At 51.4% G+C, this 18,552-nt stretch overlaps 1 pseudogene; it reads left to right on the forward strand.

The window, feature by feature from the left end:
* Positions 1-17,393, forward strand: part of LOC119353117 — a 47,252-nt pseudogene extending 29,859 nt beyond the window's left edge.
* The last annotated feature ends 1,159 nt before the right edge of the window (positions 17,394-18,552 follow it).

Here is an 18,552-nt window from a genome sequence, read left to right on the forward strand (position 1 = left end):
TGGTTATGGTAATGCAAGTTATGCTAGTTCGTCGAATCTAGCCTTGCAAACGCCGGCCCCTTCGTGTGTGGGAGTTCAACCCAGAAGGACCGCGTGCTATTCAGCATTTCCTCGGCATGACACATGAAGAGATGTACAAATCGTTGTTCGGAGCCCAAATAGAGTGTCCGGACACCACCGAGGACATGGGTCTGAGCTGCAACCGCCCCGCTGCCCAAGTAAGTAATCCCATGCCGAACCTGATGTACTTTTATTCATCATGACATCATTCTAAAGAGACACCTTTTGACCAGGACTAGATAACAAAGGCGATGATAATCAGGTGTTCGGCCCCCCTTCCCGAGGGCTTGGACAATCCGGTACTGGACAAGATGCTCGAGCCAGCGCCTTATCCAGTGTCCTTGAAGGAAGATGATGGGGGAATAAAGAGGGCAAAAGCGGGCCTCACACGCTACTTATTCCAACCGAGGGAATGAGCACATCCGCGAGGGAGGACAATCAAAGGGAGGAATCTGACATTTTCTCCCCCCGGGGAAGGAACGGGACTACCTCTGAAGATCCGGAAACTAAGGTTTCCAAATGGGAAAAGAAATCTTCATCAGAGGGTCCTGCCTCGGAGGGTACTCTTGCCGCACAATGTCCGCGCGAGGATCGGCCCTCTACCGAGCTGTAAGTAATCGAAAAGTACTTAATAATGAAAACATCCTACCTTACTTCCGAAGACAATAACCGATGCTTATAAATTGTAGTCCGGATCGTAGCCCTTCTCGACAGAGTTCATCTTCGGGGGATCTTCTTCCGGAGATGATGGAGAGCGAAACGCCTCCCCCGGACACCTCGCCTCAAGAAGCGGGCGACCTTGAAGTGTCGCCGCGAAGGGTATCTCCGGATCCACTAGGGCCAGAGGATAACCTTTGGCTACCCGGAATCCCCAGTATCCGGCTCCTAAGGAGAGCAACAGCAAGGGTCCATATAGTGTGCGGTCGGACACGCTAAAGGATCTTCTATGGAAAGTGTCCGTCTCGGAAGCGCATCGTACGCTAATGGGTACGGTAATTGAGAGGATTTTATCCACTGAAAGTGGTTTGCATGAAGTCTTTATGAGTCTGCTGAAAGGCTTCGAGGTACGTGAAATAATGTATGCTTTTAACAGTACCGCATACGCTAGGTATGCCCTATGCAGATAGTAGCCCCTGAGACTCTGGTTGTCGTCGAAAACGGAGGCAAACATAGGATCATAGTCCCAGGTAACAACCAGACCGCCCTTATGTGCAGGTGACTGAAGCTCCGGTGGCTAGCCGGACTGATGGGTTTGCCAAGCTAAAGCGGCAACATGATGCGACAGATGCCGACATCGTGCTTGTCAACAAGCGGCTTGACGAGGCACAGGGAGAGTGATTTTTCTGGTGATCGTCACATAATAAGAGTAGCATGATGCCAGTATCTTTAATGTGTTGTGACTGCAGATGGAGCTGCCACCGTGGAGACCCTTCGGACGGAGCTTGCCCAAGCTAAGGAGCAAGCAAGGAGTAGCAATGTGGCCGCTCTAAAGGCGGCCAAAGAGTTAAGGGCCGAATAGGACGTGCATTGAGAGAGCAAGGAAAAAATAGCCAAGATGGTTGTAGAGTTAAAAGATACCGCTGACCGTTATCAGCTTCTTGAAGAAGAAAACCGGGTGAAGGCGACGGACCTGGAGAAGGCCCTGGTGGCTGCCAAGGAAGCCCGCTCCAAAAGCAGAGCGACAAAGGAGGAGCTGAATCAAGCTGCAGATATCATGTCTGGGAAGCCCTTCTTGTGGATTTCTGTGGACGCGTACATGGATTTGGCTGCAGGTGCTGCTGATGCGGCCGAGTACTTCAAGGATCAGAAAGGTCCCGAAGTGGAAAAGCTGTTCTGGTCACAGTTTCATGCTCCAGTCCGTCCGCTGCTATTGAATGAGCGATTGGCCGAGTGAGCCGAGCTCCATAGGTTGTCCGGACTTGCCATGAGGTCCGTTGTGGATCACCTATGGCCGGGAGGGCCAAGGCCGAATAGCTACTTTAGCTTAGTGCAACAATTCCTTGGTGTTGTGCCGCGCATCGATGTTGTAAAGAGATCGGCATGCATAGAGGGTGCAGAGATGGCCTTTGCCCATGTCAAGACATACTGGGTGGAGATGGAGGCCACCACTACTGCGACACAGGGTTCGGCCGTAGGCCGAGTGGCTGTCGAGCACTACTTTGAAGAAGTTCTTGAAGGCGCTCGTTCGATAGAGGCTCAATGCTCGAAGAATGTTATGTTCAAGTGACATGTATTCCCATTGTAAAAACAATGTTTTATTGAATTATCAAGGCTGTATTTATACTTTTGCCCGAAAGTACTATGGTGCCTCCTGTGCGGCCGTTTATGTATATATGTGTATAACCTGAAAGTTTGCAGTCGTCGGCTTCCGCCCCCACGCATATAATGCGGGAGTGTTTGCAAAAGCTGCATATCCACACTTGATCCAATGTCTTGGTCCGTTAAGGAGGTGATAGCGTAGCGAACGAGGCAATCGGACTATATTACTTTAACACTTTCACTTAGCCATAGTTGTTTGACAGTGGGGCTACTATATAGCCCCTGGTACTTCTGCGCTCGTCCGAATACAGGGCGCGTACGTACATGACTGGGAAACGGCCCTTCGTTAATGCGGAGGAATCCCGAAGATTCTAATGAGTCATCGAGTGGTTGACCAGTCTCTCGCTATATCATGACAGTCAGTTTTCGGCTTTCTCTACTGAGGTGCTCATCTGAATGAACCAGGGCACAATCGCAGTAGTTCTCCCAGTGCTACCTTAGCCGATATAACGGAACGTAAGGTGCCAAAATGTGGGAGCCGGGCAAACCCAACATTTGACCAAAGACATGATTCGGAGCTGATGCATATAGGGCCAAACTCGCGACGCCGAACACTCCCTAAGGTGTTCGGTCGTTATAAGATATACCGGGCTAAACAATGCCCTTAATAAGAAACCCCACGTGTCCAGGTACGTGCAAAATCCTGGCATGGCCACATGCCAATAACGCCAGAATCCTTCTCGGTTGTGTGGAGTATCCAGATGATGTGAGCAACAAGAGACAGTAAAAAAAGGTTTACGCAAGGTCTTAATCTAGAAAGAAACCTTGGGCGGGTCCCTGCTGCACGTCTGCGCCTGTGTCTCTGTTGTGCCGTATCCTGGACGGGTGTAGCACGATTGTCATCTGCAAAAGGAAAGAGCTTAGGTGAAAGTTGTCGTGCCAAAAAAGAAGAGTTGGTTATTATCAATGAACTATCAAAATTCAAGAGAAGCCAAGTTGAGCCGGGTTGGCCCTGATTACACGCGGGAAGCCCCTGGTATCATTTATGACGGTTTGATCACCAAACCAATCTCATGTATATATGGTGGAACGCTGGATTCGTTCGATCGTGTCCGTGGTCTTGACGACCTGCCATTTTTCTAGTTGGTGAGGTCATCTAGTTTGTGGCTGCTAGAGCCGCCGCATACACTTCTGTACATGGGAAACGTTCGGTATTTCCGCTAACTGAGATGATGCCAGGTGGACCGGGCATCTTAAGCTTGAGAAAAGAATAAAGCAGTATTGCGTTAAAATGAGCGAAAGCAGTTCTTCCGAGGAGTGCTTGATAGCCACTTCGGAATGGGGCAATATGAAAAGTTAACCTTTCGCTTCGGAAGTTATCGGGAGAACCAAATACCACCTGAGGGAGTCCTAGATTAGGGGGTGTTCGGATAGCCGAACTATACCTTCAGCCAGACTCTTGGACTATGAAGATACAAGATTGAAGATTCCATCCCGTGTCCGGAAGGGACTTTCCTTGGCGTGGAAGGCAAGCTTGGCGATACGGATGTTCAGATCTCCTACCATTGTAACCGACTCTATGTAACCCTAACCCTCTCCGGTGTCTATATAAACCGGAGGGTTTTAGTCCGTAGGACAACATACACATCAACAATCATACCATAGGCTAGCTTCTAGGGTTTAGCCTCTCTGATCTCGTGGTAGATCTACTCTTGTACTACCCATATCATCAATATTAATCAAGCAGGACGTAGGGTTTTACCTCCATCGAGAGGGCTCGAACCTGGGTAAAACTTCGTGTCCCTTGCCTCCTGTTACCATCCGACCTAGATGCACAGTTTGGGACCCCCTACCCGAGATCCGCCGGTTTTGACACCGACATTGGTGCTTTCATTGAGAGTTCCTCTGTGCCGTCGCCGTCAGGCCCGATGGCTCCTACGATCATCAATGGCGATGCAGTCCAGGGTGAGACCTTCCTCCCCGGACAGATCTTCGTCTTTGGCGGCTTCGCACTGTGGGCCAATTCACTTGGCCATCTAGAGCAGATCGAAAGCTACGCCCCTGGCCGTCAGGTCAGATTCGGAAGTTTAAACTACACGGCTGACATCCGCGGGGACTTGATCTTCGAGGGATTCGATCCACTGCCGAGCGTGCCGCACTGTCATGACGAGCATGATCTAACTCTGCCACCGAACGGTGCCCTGGAGGCCGCACCCGCACCGGCTCCGACCCTTAGTTCAGAGTCAACTGCGCCGATCGAGGATGGGTTGTTGGACGCCTCCTCGGGGGCTGAGATCCAAACGGCGATTGAGCCGAACACCAGCCCCGTACTCTGCGAGGCTCGGGACTCCAAGGAGCCGGACTCCTCTCCGGACTCCAAACCCTCCGCGCCCCTGCTTGTCGAATCCGATTGGGCGCCGATCATGGAGTTCACTGCCGCAGACATCTTTCAGCACTCGCCTTTTGGCGATATCCTGAAGTCACTGAAGTCTCTCTCTTTATCAGGAGAGCCCTAGCCGAACTACGGTCAGCAAGGTTGGGGTACGGACGACGAAGAAATTCAAAACCCACCCACCAGCCACTTTGTGGCCACTGTCGACGACTTAACCGACATGCTCGACTTTGACTCCGAAGAGATCGACGGTATGGACGCCGATGAAGGAGATGATGAAGAACCAGCGCCTACTAGGCCCTGGAAAGCCACCTCGTCATATGACATATACATGGTGGACACCCTAAAAGAGGGAGAGGGCGATTGAACAGCGGAGGATGACCCCTCCAAGAAACAGCCCAAGCGCCGGCGTCAGCGGCGCCGCTCAAAATCCTGCCAACACAAAAACGGTGATTCCAGCACGGGAGATAATAATACTCCGGAGAGTGCCAAAGAAAACCCCCTCCAGCAAGGTTTAGCACAGGAGGATGGAGAAACCAGCCCTCATGAGAGAGCGGCAGACAGAGAGGTCGAGGACGATAATTATATGCCTCCCTCCGAAGACGAGGCAAGCCTCGACGACGACGAATTCGTCGTGCCAGAGGATCCCGTTGACCAAAAGCGTTTCCAATGCAGGCTTATGGCCACGGCAAGAAGCCTCAAGAAAAAACAGCAACAGCTCAGAGCTGATCAAGATTTGCTAGTTGACAGATGGACTGAAGTCCTTGCGGCCGAAGAGCATAAACTCGAACGCCCCTCCAAGAGTTACCCAAAGTGCAAGTTGCTACCCCGATTAGAGGAGGAAGCACTTGATGCGGCCGAACGGCCACCTCGTGGCCGCGATAGAGAGGCCTCCCGGCCCTCCACTCAAGCCGCACCCCATACCAAGGCACAGGAATATGCGCTCGACTTACGAGACATGTTGGAGGACAAGGCAAGGCAAACACGATCGATCTACGGATCGCGTGGGCACCCCACGACTCGAGACGGTAACCGTCACGCCGGCCACAAATTCGGCAGGGCCGAACACAGTAGACAAAGCTCATTGGAGCTACGTCATGATATCGCCCAGTATAGAGGCACCGCACACCCACTGTGCTTTACAGACGAAATAATGGATCATCAAATCCCCGAGGGTTTCGAACCCGTAAACATCGAATCATATGATGGCACAACAGACCCTGCGGTATGGATCGAGGATTATCTCCTTCATATCCACATGGCCTGCGGCGACGATTTTCACGCCATCAAATACCTCCCACTCAAGCTTAAAGGACCAGCTCGGCATTGGCTCAACAGCTTGCCAACAGGATCAATCAGTTGTTGGAGGACCTGGAAGCCGCATTCCTCGACAATTTCCAGGGCACTTATGTGCGACCCCCAGACGCCGATGACCTAAGTCACGTAATCCAGCAGCCAGAGGAATCGGCCAGACAATTCTGGACACGGTTCCTAACAAAGAAAAATCAAATAGTCGACTTTCCGGATGCTGAGGCCCTAGCAGCCTTCAAGCACAATATCCGTGACGTGTGGCTGGCCCGGCACCTCGGACAGGAAAAGCCGAAACCTATGGCAGCACTCACGACACTCATGACCCTCTTTTGCGCGGGAGAAGACAGCTGGCTCGCTCGTAGCAACAATATGACCAAGAACCTTGGTAGTTCGGACACCAGTGACATTAGTGGCAGGTCGCGTCGCAAGAAGCAGAAGCGCCGCATTAACGGCGACAATGCTAAGGATACGGCAGTTAATGCCAGATTCAGAGGCTCTAAATCCGGTCGGCGGAAGAAGCCATTCAAAAGGAATCCTAGGGGCCCGTCCAGCTTGGACCGAATACTCGACCGCTTGTGTCAAATACATGGCACCCCCGAAAAGCCGGCCAATCACACCAATAGGGATTGTTGGGTGTTCAAGCAGGCAGGCAAGCTAAGCGCCGACAATGAAGACAAGGGGCTGCATAGCGATGACAACGAGGAGCCCCGGCCGCCGAACAACAATGGACAGAAGGGTTTTCCCCCACAAGTGCGGACGGTGAACATGATATACGCCACCCACATCCCCAAAAGGGAGCGGAAGCGCGCGTTAAGGGACGTATACGCGGTAGAGCCAGTCGCCCCAAAGTTCAACCCATGGTCCTCCTGCCCGATCACCTTTGATCGGAACCATCCCACTAGCATCCGTCATGGCGGACTTGCCGCATTGGTCCTAGACCCAATTATTGACGGATTTCATCACACTGGAGTCCTCATGGACGGCGGCAGCAGCCTGAACCTGCTTTACCAGGATATAGTGCGAAAAATGGGAATCGATCCCTCGAGGATTAAGCCCACCAAAACGACCTTTAAAGGCATAATACCATGTGTAGAGGCCAACTGTACAGGCTCAGTCACACTTGAAGTGGTCTTCGGATCCCCGGATAATTTCCGAACCGAGGAATTGATCTTCGACATAGTCCCATTCTGCAGTGGCTATCATGCACTGCTCAAACGAATCGCATTCGCCAAATTCAATGCGGTACCGCACTATGCATACCTTAAGCTCAAGATGCCAGGCCCTCGTGGAGTAATTACGGTCAATGGAAACACCGAATGCTCCCTCCAAATGGAGGAGCACACGGCGGCCCTTGCAGCGGAAGTATAAAGCAGCCTCTCCAGGCAGTTCTCCAGTCCGGGCATTAAACGTCCGGACACCGTCAAGCGCGCCCGGAGTAACCTACAACAAGACCGCCTGGCACATTCCGAGCAGGCATAGCAATGCGGCCCCAACCCCAACCCTCACAAAAAGGCGACGCCAGTACTTCGCGTCCATAACTACGCTCTGGAAATACCATGGGCATAGGGGGAGGGGCACCATCACGACACGCCCAAAACACGGCTTAACCGCACCAGGGGCTGCCGATTTTTTACTTTTCTCTTACTTCCAGGACTCCACTCTTCGGAAGGCCTGTTCGGCAGTTCAATTTCTGCACAAACGATGGAAGGACTAGGGAAGCAGACAAGCCATGCCACATTACGGAAATCCCAGGTGGTCTCTATCACGAGCAGTATACCTGTTTCGCATACTATTCCGCAGCTTGCCCCTGGAGCAGACATGTTAAATAGTCCAACTTTTCGTTTATCGCATTACTTGTATCGTTCTGCTTTGATCGCAGCTATTTTTAATAAACAATGCATAGCTTTTGTCTATTTTTTGCATTATATTTTTATAAATAAATGTTCCTTAACGACATGTTGCACCCGTACAACTTGGTACGGCCAAAATACGCCAGGGGCTTTTATCACCCCTCAATATGGTGTGAGAAGTCCAAACACTTTCACAAGTGCGGCACCCCGAACTTATAGCACTATATGTGTCGGCTCCGAATCATGTCTTGGTCAATAGTTGGGTTCGCCCGACTCCTATGTATTGGTGCCTTACGTTCCGCTATATCGGCTAAGGTAGCACTAGGAGAACCACTGCGATTGTGCCCCAGTTGAGCTGGGCCGAGCACCTCAGTGGAGAAAGCTAAAACTGACTGTCATGATGAAGCGAGAGCTGGTCGCTGTTCGAGAGGTTTTTTCGAGTCCCTAAAGACTTATGCCGCTTAGGGCGAGGAGTCGGCTCTGTCTGACCAAGGCGTGGATAGCGCCCCGAACTCGGTCTTCCGAATACTAGGGGCTTCGCCGAAATTTAAAATTATATAATTCTATGGCTAAGTGAGAGTGTTCATGCATTATAGTCCGATTGCCTCGTTCGTTGGGCTGAGCGCCTCCCTCGAAGGACCCAAATATGGGAAAAAGAGCGCCCAGGTTTATCCCCGAACACCCCAGCACTAGCGGCAAGGGGGCAGAAGCCGGCGACTCGCCATCTCTCAGTATTGATAAACAACCGCACAGAAGGTAATATTTTAAATTCAAGCAGCATTGCTCAGCGCATAAGAACAAGTTTTCAGCACACAGGACAAACGCGAGCGAGTTTTACTCAAAAATTACATCCCTAGTACATTCACCCGCCACAAGGCGGGCACCCTTCAGAACATCCTTATAGTAATTTTCGGGCTTGCGATGCTCTTTCCCCGCTGGTGGCCCGTCCTTCACAAGCTTCTCTGCATCCAGCCTGCCCCAGTGCACCTTAGCACGGGCAAAGGCCCTACGGGCACCTTCAATACAGACGGAGCGCTTGATGACTTCGAGCCTTGGACAGGCCTACACCAGCCGCCGCACCAGCCCGAAATAGCTCCCAGGCAGAGCCTCTCCAGGCCACAGCCGAACTAGGAGGCCCTTCATGGCCTGTTCGGCCACCTTGTGGAGCTCGACCAGTTACTTCAGCTGGTCGCTCAGGGGCACGGGGTGTCCGGCCTTAGCATACTGAGACCAGAACACCCTCTCCGTCGAGCTGCCCTCCTCAGCTCGATAGAATGCGGTGGCATCGGATACACTCCGGGGAAGATCTGTAAATGCCCCTGGAGAGCTCCGGATTCGGGTAAGTATCAAGTAACTCACGTTTACATGTTTACTTTGCATAAAGAATGCCTTACCCGCCGTTATCTTCTTCACCTCATCCAACTCCTGGAGGGTCTTCTGGGATTCGGTCTTGGCAGACTTGGCATTTTCAATAGCCGCCGTGAGCTCGGACGCTCGCGTCTTCGAGTCAAGCTCCAAACTCTCATGTTTCTTCATGAGAACCTAGAGCTCTTGCCGCACCTTGCCAACCTCAGCCTCATACCTCTCCCGCTGGAAGCGAGTTCACATCTGACGAGTCCAGTTAGCTGCTCGACGACGTGTCAAGCCGGTCTTTGGGTGGGTTGCATAAACATATTCGACATAAGGGAAAGCTGTGCAATAAACGAATGCTATTAATTACTCTGGTATTCGGATACTTATGATTTTTCCAGGGGCTTGGCTCTGGGCAGCCACTCCTCTCCACCGTCGTCGGTGTCGGTGGAGTAGTCTGGAGGAAGGGTTTTCCCCTTGTTGGACCCCCCGGCCTCCCCAGAGAGGGCGGCCTTCCTTTTCTTCTCTCCTCCCACTGGAGGGGGAGAGGTCTCTTCTTCTTCCTCCTGGTCTTCACGGGAGGAATGCGCCTCGGAACCGTCGGATGATGGATCCGACACCTCTTGGCACCTTGCCAACCTCGGCCTCATACCTCCTGGATCCGGTTGGACGGAGGCCGCCGACACGATGGACTTGCTCCTCTTGGAAGGAGGTCCCCCGCCGGACTCCGGAACCTTTGAAGGTTCCGGAGCGGTGTCCGGCCTAGAGCCGGACTTGGAGCCCTGGGGGATTTCATCCCCCTTACTCCTAGAGTCCGGGAGGTCGCCTCGCGGCGCCTCCAGGACCACCTCCTCCCGAATTGGAACATTTTGGGACAACACTTCGGTGTCGTCCGTAGGGCGGGGGGAGGAAGCCGTCGGAAGTGAGTTCACGTCCGACGAGTCCAGTGAGTCGCTCGATGACGCGTCGAGCTGGTCTTTGGGTGGGCTGCATAAACACATTCGACATAAGGGAAAGATGTGCAATAAACAAATACTATGCATTACTTTGGTATCCAGATACTTACGATTTCGCCAGGGGCTTGGCCCTGGGCGCCCACTTCTCTCCGTCGTCGTCGGCGTCAGTGGAGTAATTCGGAGAAAGGGTTTTCCCCTTCTTGGACCCTTCGGCCTCCCCAGTTGGGACGGCCTTCCTTTTCTTCCCTTCCCCCGCTGGAGGGGGAGGGGTCTCTTCTTACTCCTCCTCGTCTTCTTGGGAGGAGTGCGTCTTGGATTCGTCGGATGGTGAATCTGACACCTCCAGGCGCCGGGCACTCTTTCGAGTCCCCGCGGCCTTTTTCATGGCCTTCTTCTCCGGCACCACATAGGGCGCCGGAACCAGCAGCCTCGCCAAGAGAGCGTCCGCTGGGCCTTCGGGCAAAGAGGCCGGACAGTTGATCTGTCCGGACGTCACCTGCCAATCATGTCAGAGGAAAGGGAGCTTAGATCCCGCATAGAGTCAAACTAGGATACCCTGTAAAAGGAAAAAACAGCTTACTGCGAGCGCATGACACTGCACGCTGAATCCGTGATCCTCGGTAGCGGATGCGGGAGCCTCGGCGCCCTTGAAAAGCATCCTCATACATCGTGTCGAAGAGCCTGTTTAGAGTTTGATGCTGCACTGGGCCGAACTCCCACAGATTGAAGGCCCGTCGTTGACACGGGAGGATCAGGCGGATAAGCATAACCTGGACTACGTTGACAAGCTTGAGCTTCTTGTCCACAAGGGTTTGGATGCATGTTTAGAGTCTGGTCAGCTCTCCTTTTTTACCCCATGACAGGCCCGTCTCTTTCCAGGACATGAGCCGCGTTGGGGGTCCAGACCGGAACTCGGGGGGCGCGACCCATTCGGCGTCGCGCGGATCGGTGACGTAAAACCACCATGATTGCCACCCCTTCAGGGTCTCCACAAAGGAGCCCTCGAGCCACAGGATGTTGGCCATCTTGCCAACCATGGCACCGCCGCACTCTGCCTGGCTGCCGTGCACCACCTTTGGCTTGATGTTGAAAGTCTTAAGCCATAGGCCGAAATGGGGGCGGATGCGGAGGAACGCCTCACACACGACGATGAATGCCGAGATGTTGAGAACGAAGTTCGGGGCCAGATCGTGGAAATCCAGGCCGTAGTAGAACATGAGCCCCCGCACAAATGGATGCAGAGGGAAGCCCAGTCCACGGAGGAAATGGGGGAGGAATACCACCCTCTCATGGGGCCTAGGAGTGGAGATGAGCTGCCCCTTTTCGGGAAGCCATTGCGCGATGTCCCTAGCCAGATATCCGGCCTTCCTTAGCTTTTTGATGTGTCCCTCCGTGACGTAGGAGACCATCCACTTGCCTCCCGCTCCGGACATGACTGCAGAAGGTTGAGGTGGTAGTGCAGACTTGGGCGCTGGAGCTCAAGTGCGCAAGAATGGATAGGCAAAGGAGGAAGAAGGCGTGGGTGAAAAGGTGGATCCTTATCCCCTTATATGGGTGGACGCAACTACATGTCCCCACCAGCCTGGTAAAACTCGCTTATCTCCAAGCGCCGTAATCAATGGCGCGGTTGGGTTACCCATGCCCGTATTGATGAGAATCCCGAATAAGGGGACACGATCTCTGCTTTAACAAGACGTGCCAAGGAAACCGCCTCACATAACGCGCTAAGATGGGACAGTAAAACGGTTCGAATAAAATCTTGGCCGTGGTGTGATGTCACACTACGGAGTACGTCAGCAGATTAGATTTGTGTAAATATTATTCTCTCTATGGCAATATGTGGAAACTTATTTTGCAGAGCCGGACACTATCTTTGTGTTCAAAATCTTCTATGAAGTACTTGGAGGAGGAACCCACCTTGCAATGTCGAAGACAATCTGCGCGCCGGACTCGTCGTCATTGAAGCCTAGTTCAGGGGCTACTGAGAGAGTCCTGGATTAGGGGGTGTTCGGATAGCCGAACTATACCTTCAGCCAGACTCCTGGACTATGAAGATACAAGATTGAAGATTCTGTCCCGTGTCCGGAAGGGACTTTCCTTGGCGTGGAAGGCAAGCTTGGCGATACGGATGTTTGGATCTCCTACCATTGTAACCGACTCTATGTAACCCTAACCCTCTCCAGTGTCTATATAAACCAGAGGGTTTTAGTCCGTAGGACAACATACACATCAACAATCATACCATAGGCTAGCTTCTAGGGTTTAGCCTCTTTGATCTCGTGGTAGATCTACTCTTGTACTACCCATATCATCAATATTAATCAAGCAGGACGTAGGGTTTTACCTCCATCGAGAGGGCCTGAACCTGGGTAAAACTTCATGTCCCTTGCCTCCTGTTACCATCCGGCCTAGACGCACAGTTCGGGACCCCCTACCCGAGATCCACCGGTTTTGACACCGACACCACCTCTAGTAGTAGAGAGCCCGTACAGCGGGCCTCTTGGCCTGGTATTACTCCCTTGAAGGTACTATTACTGTGGCTTATTTGTGTCGAGTCTATCCCCATTTTGCGGACTGTGTCCTAATATATCAGATTTAGATCACTGCCGCCATCCATGAGGACTCGGGTGAAATGGTACCCATTTATTATTGGGTCTAACACCAAGGCCGTCAGTCCTTCGTGCCGGATATTTGTCTCGTGATCCCTACGATCAAAAGTGATCGGGCAGGCCAACCAGGGGTTGAACCTAGGGGTGACGAGCTCTATGGCGTGTGTGCCTCGGAGTGCATGCTTGCTTCTCCTCTTTGTCACATGGATCGCATTTACTGTTTTAACCTCTGGTGGGAACTTTTTTTGTCCTCCGTTGCTTTGCTGGCGAGGCTCATCCTCGTCTTCGCTTGGTGTGTCTTCCCCTTTGTGTTCGGCGTTTAGCTTACCGGCCTGCTAGAAGACCCAACATTCTCGGTGGGTATGATTTGCAGGTTTGTCTGGGGTGCCATGAATCTGACAGAGTTTGTCAAGAATTTTGTTTAGGCCAGATTGTCCTTCTCTGCTGCCTTTGAAAGGCTTTTTCCGCTGACTTGGTCAGGAGCCCATGAATCCGGCGTTTACCGCCGTGTTATCTGGGCTACCTTGTTTAATTCGACGCTTGTTTTTGTTGCGTCATGGTTTACCATTGCCATCCCTGACTTTGGATGTGCTTGGGTCGCTGGTGCTGCTACGGGCCAACCAGATGTCCTTGCCCGCACAAAAGTGGGTCATGAGGCTTATTAGGGCTGCCATGGTTCTCGGTTTTTCTTGACCGAGGTGTCTGGCAAGCCATTCGTCTCGGATGCTGTGTTTAAAAGCTGCTAAGGCTTCGGCGTCTGGACAATCGACGATTTGGTTCTTCTTGGTGAGGAACCTGTTCCAAAGCTTTCGGGCGGACTCTCCAGACTGTTTGATTATATGACTTAAATCGTCTGCATCCGGAGGTCGGGCACAGGTCCCTTGAAAATTGGCCCAAAAAGCGTCCTCGAGCTCCTCCCAACTTCCAATTGAGTTTTTGGGGTGGCTTTTCAGTCAATGCCGAGCTGGCCCTTTAAGCTTGAGGGGCAAGTATTTAATGGAATGGAGATTGTCTCCACGAGCCATATGAATATGGAGGATGAAGTCCTCTATCCAGACTCCAGGGTCTATGATTTCGTCGTACGCCTCTATGTTCACTGGTTTTAGTCCCACTGGGAATTCGTGATCCAGCACCTCATCAATGAAACATAAGGGGTGTGCAGCACCCCTGTAATGGGATGCGCCATGGTGTTCGGATGGCTGTAGTATTCAGTGTTGGTTTTGTACCGTAGCGCGCTTCCTAGATCCATAGATAGATCTGGTCGCGCCGGATTTTTGATGCGGGTTCTCACGTAGATCGTGTGTTGACTTATGCGCGACTTTGTTAGCCGCTCTATCGCGTTCACAAGGTGGTGGGTCCGGCCGGTTGGCCGTATCACTTTTCGACTGTATGGGCTCTATAGCCTCATCATCGAATTCCGGTAATAGCTTGCGCTTTGGATAGCTATTTTTATGGTAACTTCCACCATACTTTGTTACTTTGTTCCACTTCCTGTTGAGCGTATCTTGTGCGACCTTGAGCCTTTGCTTCTGTTTCTTCGGGCTCCTCGCTGTGGCAGTAAGCCTTCTGCGGAGGTTTTCTTGCTCCAAGTGCGTTTTCGGGATGATGTGTGCATCTTCGTCCGAACTGTTTTCTTCCCCAGACGGGGTTTGATGAGGCTTATCCTTGGCATCGTCGTGGTCGGGCGTCGGATCCGTACTATGTTTGCAGTTTGCATCTTGATCGTGCTCTGCCACCGGGGTGGTGCAGTCATCGTTTCTTCTATAGTCGACCGGACTATTATTTCCTCTTGCGCTGTTATCGCCGTTTTTGCTATGGCGGGACTTAGAGCGGTGCCACTGACATCGGCGTCGGGGTTGCTTGGAGGGGGCATCCTCCGCTGTCTCTTTGCCATTTTTCTCTCTAGGTGTATCCACCATGTATACGTCATGTGATGAAGTGGCGGTCCAGCGCTCTATGGGCGGTGGTTACTATTCGTCTCATGCATCGTCGTCCATGCCGTCGATGTCTTCGGGGTCGAAGTCGAGCATGTCGGTTAAGTCGTTGATAGTGGCTACTAAGTGGGTGGTGGGTGGGCAGCGATTTTTTCATCGTCGGCATCCCATTCTAGCCGGACATAGTTTGGCCAAGGTTCTCCTGACATGGAGAGAGACCTTAATGAATTTAGCACATCTCCGAAAAGTGAGTGTTGAAAGATATCCGCAGAGGTGAACTCCTTGATCGGTGCCCCGTCGGATTCGACCGACACGGATGTAGGCGGCTCGGAGTCCGTGGCCGGGGATAAATCCAGTGGTTCGGCGACGCGACTCTCAAAAGGGGTGAAGTCAGTATCTAGCTCTAACGCCACTGAGAGTGCGGCCTCCATGGTGGGGTCTATCCCTCCGCTCTCGGATGGCGCGATTTTCTCCGGATTAACGGCCGGAGTATCTGCGGATGCGATCTCCCGAACACTGTCCGACGGTAGAGTTACGTCTTGCCCGTCGCGACTGTGCGGCGCATCTGGCATGGGCTCGAATCTGTCGAAGATCAAGTCTCCGCGGATGCCGGCCATGTAGTTCAAGTTTCCAAATCTGACCTGATGGCCAGGGGCGTAGCTTTCGATCTGCTCCAGATGGCCAAGCGAATTGGCCCGCAGTGCGAAGCCGCCGAATACGAAGATCTGTCCGGGGAGGAAAGCCTCACCCTGGACCGCATCGCTAGCGATGATCGAAGGAGCCATCAAGCCTTATGGTGACGACATAGTGGAACTCTCAATGAAAGCACCAATGTCGGTGTCAAAACCGGCAGATCTCGGGTAGGGGGTCCCGAACTGTGCGTCTAAGGCGGATGGTAACAGGAGGCAGGGGACGCGATATTTACCCAGGTTCGGGCCCTCTTGATGGAGGTAATACCCTACGTCCTGCTTGATTGTTCTTGATGATATGAGTATTACAAGAGTTGATCTACCACGAGATCAAAGAGGCTAAACCCTAGAAGCTAGCCTATGGTATGATTGTCTGTTGTCCTACGGACTAAAACCCTCCGATTTATATAGACACCGGAGGGGGCTAGGGTTACACAAGGTCGGTTACAAAGGAGGAGATATACATATCCCTATTGCCTAGCTTGCCTTCCACACCAAGTAGAGTCCCATCCGGACACGGGACGAAGTCTACAATCTCGTATCTTCATAGTCCAATAGTCCGGCCAAAGGATATAGTCCGGCTGTCCGGAGACCCCCTAATCCAGGACTCCATCATATATACTGCGGGTTGATTTTGGAAATTCTTTCAAACTCTCAACCGTGCCTAACCAGCTCTGTTGCCCCTCCTGGTCTCCCGATCATCTCTGTCGTCTCCAGCGCCCTCCTGCCACTGGTCTCCACCGCCATCAATGGGAATCTCCACCGCCGTTGTCACCGTAGCAAGTTCGTTGTCGAGTTAGGGTACGGACTTGATCTCTTCGTGCTCTTCGTGCTCTTAACTTTGATTCTTGCACAAAGATTAATGCCATGTTCCTTGCCACGACTGAGATCAATCAATCCACCTAAAACTTCCTCTAGAATAGATTTGATGTAAACACTTAGGGTTAGGTTTCCGCCGAAGTCATCTCGGACCGACCGATCTGAAGAATTCGGTCTCACCGATTTGGCCCAGGTCATTGCACATGTACTACTCGGTCTGACCGAAGTGTATGAATCAGTGTGACCGAGTTCACTTTCTCTGTGAAACCCTAGCATCTCTGAGTCACCGAACTGCGTTTCGGTCTGACCGAAATTGTATGTTTAGACTCTAAAGCTGCTTCGATGTCACCGTGTTTGTCATATCGGTTACTCTGAAATGCTTTCTGTAGAAAAGTAAAATTAAGTTTTGGTGTCAACTTTTTGCCAAAATAGATGTGCTTTGTGATGCTTATCTACTCTACTTATACCTATCTATTCACAGGGTCAGTGTCAGAGATGTCAGACAATAGTGATAGTCAGAATAGGTCAGAGGAGCAGGCAAATCTCAGTGAGGGCACTAGTCCCTCCAACAGTAGCTGTGATGAGGGTAGCAGAAGCACCCCAAGCAATTTGCATTAGGCTACAACAAGGACAAGGAAGAAGAGAACCCCAGATTCTGAAGATGAGGACTTTGTTGTTGATGAGGAGGTCACCTCAAAGAAAAAGGTGCTCAAGAAGGAGCAAGCTGTTGATGCTGCCATCAAGCCTGGTATGCACAAGAAGGCTCTTGCCCAGAGGAAGCCCGTGTCTAAAGCCAGACCCTCCACTCTAGAAACCATGAAACCTGGAGAGGAAGAGGCTGCTGGAGGAAAGAAAAGGAAGGAAAGAGTCAAGAAGACTATGTCCAGAGTGATAGGAAAACCTTCCATGATGAGAGAGTCTGATGAACATGATGATGAGGAGGAAGAGCCAGTGCCAAAATCTCATAAGCTGATGAGGGATGCTATCAAGTCTAGGGCTGCTCCATCTAAGCCCAAGATAGCCCCCAAGCCTTTAACTCAAGCTTATGCCTCCAAGTCAACTACACCCAAGAGATCCACCAGAAACATTTCAGCTGCGGAGAAGAACAAGGCCCAGTGCCTGAAGTTCAAGAGGATGAGGAGCAGCAAGTTCTCAAAAAGCTAAAACTGAAGATTTCAGATCATGATGACAATCATCTAGTGGCTGAGAATATGAAGTTGATAAAGGATGCTTGTCTCAGATTGTGGAGACAAACTGATCCATATGCTGCAAGGAGAAGGACTGATGTTGACTATCGCTTTCACACCAAGGAACAACAAGATTTCTGTGAGACAGTCTTATTGGACAAGACGCCCATTGTCAGTGACATGAGATGGGTTGATTGGATATTCATTGATGACAATGAGGATTACTTCCCAGGAGTTCATGAGAGTTTCAGAATGAACGGAGTTTACCCTTTTGTTGTTCAAAAACTGACAAAATGGAATGATGAAATGGTCATGTGATACGTCTCCAACATATCTATAATTTTTATTGTTCCATGTTGTTATATTATCAATCTTGGATGTTTTATAATCATTTTATAGTCATTTTATATCATTTTTTGGTACTAAACTATTAACATAGTGCCAAGTGCCAGTTGCTGTTTTTTCCATGTTTCTTACAGCGCAGAAAATCAATACCACACGGAGTCCAAATACCACAAAACTTTACGGAGATTTTTTATGGGCCAGAAGGAACACAACGGCCCCTGGCTGCGCATAGGGGGGGTGCCCTGTGGGGAGCACAACCCACCAGGGCGCGCCAGGAGGCCCAGGCGCGCCCTGGTGGGTTGTGCCCACCTCGGGTGCCCCCCGGAATGCCTCTTTGCTCTATAAATACCCCAATATTCCCAAAACCCTAGGGGAGTCGAGGAAATATTCATCCAGCCGCCGCAGAGTCCAGAACCACCCGATCCAATCTAGACACCATCTCGGATGGGGGTTCACCACCTCCATTGGTGCCTCTCCGATGATGCGTGAGTAGTTCTTTGTAGACCTTCGGGTCCGTAGTTAGTAGCTAGATGGCTTCCTCTCTCTTTATTGATTCTCAATACAATAGTCTCTTGGAGATCCATATGATGTAACTCTTTTGCGGTGTGTTTGTTGGGATCCAATGAACTTTGATTTTATGATTAGATCTATCTCTTTTTATATCCATGAAAGTATTTGAGTTGCTTTGATCTCTTTTATGCATGATTGCTTATAGCCTCGTATTTCTTCTCTGATATTTGGGTTTTGTCTGGCCAACTTGATCTATTTATCTTACAATGGGAAGAGGTGCT

This window comes from Triticum dicoccoides, chromosome 1A (assembly GCF_002162155.2).
Source record: "Triticum dicoccoides isolate Atlit2015 ecotype Zavitan chromosome 1A, WEW_v2.0, whole genome shotgun sequence".
NCBI lineage: Eukaryota > Viridiplantae > Streptophyta > Magnoliopsida > Poales > Poaceae > Triticum > Triticum dicoccoides.